The 4,133-nt window shown below is 31.8% G+C and overlaps 1 protein-coding gene across 2 annotated transcripts in view; it reads left to right on the forward strand.

The window, feature by feature from the left end:
* The first annotated feature begins 351 nt into the window (after positions 1 to 351).
* The window catches only part of eya2 (EYA transcriptional coactivator and phosphatase 2), a 104,626-nt gene continuing 100,844 nt past the window's right edge, over positions 352 to 4,133 (forward strand). For both annotated transcript variants that reach the window (XM_061939871.2, XM_061939878.2), the window contains exon 1: positions 352 to 496. The gene's annotated coding sequence lies outside the window, so the exon portion shown is untranslated. The remainder of the gene's footprint in view (positions 497 to 4,133) is intronic.

Genomic DNA, 4,133 nt, shown 5'->3' on the forward strand with positions numbered 1-4,133 from the left:
TGGCTTAAAAACAGTTTTAATACTGTGTGAAAGGCAATATTGGCCTCACAATAGAGGTCATTACGGTTGGTGGGACCCCGCTACGCAGGAAAGACAAGCAAACCCACACACACACACACTGTAAGGAGCTATTTAGCACAAACTAACAAATCTTTCTATCTAAAGTGTGGACTGAGAGCTTCTTGGTTGTGTAAACAAGCTCGCTGAAGAGCTCTTAACTAAAGAGATTTCCAATGCAGATAGAAGAAGGTGAGGAGAAGGAGGAGAAAGAAAGGGAGTAGGAGGAGCAAGCAGATAAGTGCGTGCATTTACTTAACATGACTTCCCCTCCCGGGCCAAAGCAAACAGGCTGCTGCCGCCGCCGGAGGAAGACTTGTCACACTCCAGACCAACTCGCGAGTGGAGTGTCCACATTATCTTCTTATTACTGCTTTTTTACAACTGACATTTTTCCCGGGGGGGGGTCATGGATAATCGGATTTGCTGCAGAATGATGGTAAGCACCATAATATTTGTACTTTTCTCTAACAAGTGGACTAAATTGTGTGCAACTTTAATGAGGTCTACATGCCTATTTTCTCTTGTTATATTCTTATTTTACTGTTATATTTTTATTCTCATTGTTGCTTTTTATTTTTATTCTATTGTAATATTTTTTATTTTGTTTCCATTTATACCCCCATTATTTACTTTTTAAATTTGATCTCAATTCTGTACACTGCTGCTGGAATTTGAATTTTCCTGAGGGAACTCTCCTGAAGGAATCAATAAAATACTATCCATCTATCTGCTTTATTTACTTTTTAAAAATAATGTTATTACTAATTAATAATTAAACAAATAATTATAACTAGTTCATTTAATTAAAAAAAAACACAACAACACTCAAATGTTAAATTAAATAATTAATTCAATAAATGACACTGCCATTTGTTCATATGAATACCTCATTAATTTACCATCCTGCAATAAAAATATATAAAAATGAACTTCTACATTTCAATCATAAAATAACACACTATAAAATGTACAAAAAAAGCCACGATAAACAAAGCGTTCTACAACTTGAAAAGGTGTATTATTATCGAATTTATACACGATGAGGTGGCGACTTGTCCAGGGTGTACCCCGCCTTCCGCCCGAATGCAGCTGAGATAGGCTCCAGCAGCCCCCCCCGTGACCCCAAAAGGGACAAGCGGTAGAAAATGGATGTCAATATAACAGCTCCATATGTAATAGACAATCGTAGGAATAACAGTATGCTATTATTTGACCGATAACTAATTGCATGTAGGAATTGTATTGAATATAATTTATGATATGAAAACTGTTGCTCTCATTGATAAATTGAATAAAAAAATAATAAAGAATGATTAAAAAGTATTTATTCTTCGATGCCAATGTGCTTTTTCTTGGTCGGGTGTTGTAGTGCAGCCAAGCAGGGACCCTCGTTAACTAAATGTAATATATATAATACATATAATATAAAGTATAATTTCTGCTGGATCTACTCTCTATTTTATGCTGCCCCTGTTACATATACTGTAGTATTGTACATGGTCATTGTTATATATTATATAAAAATATAATATAATACAATATAATATACAGTATATATCATATACTGTATATATAATATGTAAATATTACATATATGTTATATTGTATATTGCTACTACGGTACATTTTTTGTCTACTTTATACCTGCATTATCCTTTCCATCTTTACCCTTTCCATCCTTTGCACCGCCCCCCCCCCCCTCCCCACTACAAGCTCGCTGAGTGTTTTTACAAGCATTACATATTTCTGCACACTGATTAACGTCAATGGCATATCACTGCCACACATTTCTGTGTATTTCTCTGTCAGCATGGTCCCTCTACTGAGACATCTAAAGAACTGAATACGCGGCATAATTTACCAGAAGATTTTTATTTTATATTTGAATGGAGAATCATCATTTCTGTTCCTTGAATTAGCATAAAATAGCAACGCGACAAATTTCTTCATAACATAAAACATAATAGGTGCTTCAGATATGTTGTTTTTGACCCCGTATTTAACTATAATTTAGGGTTCCTGTCATTCCATTTGTATATTCTCTTTGTTGACGAGAGGTGACGCTACTATTTCCCATTCAAAGCATGCAGCAAAATGTCTCACATTTGAATGTTATTGATAAGCAAGCCATTGGGCCTGGAAAGTGTTAAAAAAACAACATATAATTCACAGGCTTATGTCACTTCAAAAGATAAACCTGGCATAAAATACATTTTAATTAATTTAAACATTATTATTGGTATTTATCTATGTCATTCCACAGAGTGTTCTTAGCTGGCTAATCTTGTTAAAAAGTGTCTTTTGTTCATTGCCTTTTATTATTTATTTATTTGTGTTTTTCTTCATACATGACCTGAGTCTAAATTAGTGTCTGACATATAAAGCTCATTGAATCCTTAAAAATAGAAGAAGAAAAAAATATTTTTACGACGCTACTATTTCCCATTCAAAGCATGCAGCAACATGTTTCACATATGAATATTATTGATAAGCAAACCATTGGGCCTGTAAAGTGTTAAAAAACCCAACATATAATTCACAGGCTCATGTCACTTCAAAAGATAAAATACATTTTAATCAATTTAAACATAATTATTGGTATTTATCTATCTCATTCCACAGAGTGTTCTTAGCTGGCTAATCTTGTTAAAAAGTGTTTTTTGTTCATTGCCTTTTATTATTTATTTATTTGTGTTTTTCTTCATACTTGACCTGAGTCTAAATTAGTGTCTGACATATAAAGCTAATTGAATCCTTAAAAGTAGAAAAAAAATACTTTTTTTACGACGCTACTATTTCCCATTCAAAGCATGCAGCTAAATGTTTCACATTTGAATATTATTGATAAGCAAACCATTGGGCCTGTAAAGTGTTAAAAACACACAACATATAATTCACATTTGATATGAATGCATTACAGGCTCATGTCACTTCAAAAGATAAAATACATTTTAACTAATTTAAACATTATTATTGGTATTTATCTATCTCATTCCACAGAGTGTTCTTAGCTGGCTAATCTTGTTAAAAAGTGTCTTTTGTTCATTGCCTGTTATTATTTATTTATTTGTGTTTTTCTTCATACTTGACCTGAGTCTAAATTAGTGTCTGACATATAAAGCTCCTTGAATCCTTAAAAATAGAAAACAAAATATTATTTTTACGACGCTACTATTTCCCATTCAAAGCATGCAGCAAAATGTCTCACATTTGAATGTTATTGATAAGCAAAGTATTGGGCCTGTAAAGTGTTAAAAAAACACAACATATAATTCACATTTGATATGAATGCATTACAGGCTCATGTCACTTCAAAAGATAAAATACATTTTAACCAATTGAAACATTATTATTGGTATTTATCTATCTCATTCCACAGAGTGTTCTTAGCTGGCTAATCTTGTTAAAAAGTGTCTTTTGTTCATTGCCTTTTATTATTTATTTATTTGTGTTTTTCTTCATACTTGACCTGAGTCTAAATTAGTGTCTGACATATAAAGCTTCTTGAATCCTTAAAAATAGAAAAAAAAAATATTATTTTTACGACGCTACTATTTCCCATTCAAAGCATGCAGCAAAATGTTTCACATATGAATATTATTGATAAGCAAACCATTGTGCCTGTAAAGTGTTAAAAAAACACAACATATAATTCACATTTGATATGAATGCATTACAGGCTCATGTCACTTCAAAAGATAAAATACATTTTAATCAATTTAAACATTATTATTGGTATTTATCTATCTCATTCCTCAGAGTGTTCTTAGCTGGCTAATCTTGTTAAAAAGTGTTTTTTGTTCATTGCCTTTTATTATTTATTTATTTGTGTTTTTCTTCATACTTGACCTGAGTCTAAATTAGTGTCTGACATATAAAGCTCATTGAATCCTTAAAAATAGAAGAAAAAAAAAAAATTTTACGACGCTACTATTTCCCATTCAAAGCATGCAGCAAAATATTTCACATATGAATATTATTGATAAGCAAACCATTGGGCCTGTAAAGTGTTAAAAAAACACAACATATAATTCACATTTGATATGAATGCATTACAGGCTCATGTCACTTCA

This window comes from Nerophis lumbriciformis, linkage group LG03 (genome assembly GCF_033978685.3).
Source record: "Nerophis lumbriciformis linkage group LG03, RoL_Nlum_v2.1, whole genome shotgun sequence".
Taxonomy (NCBI): Eukaryota; Metazoa; Chordata; class Actinopteri; order Syngnathiformes; family Syngnathidae; genus Nerophis; species Nerophis lumbriciformis.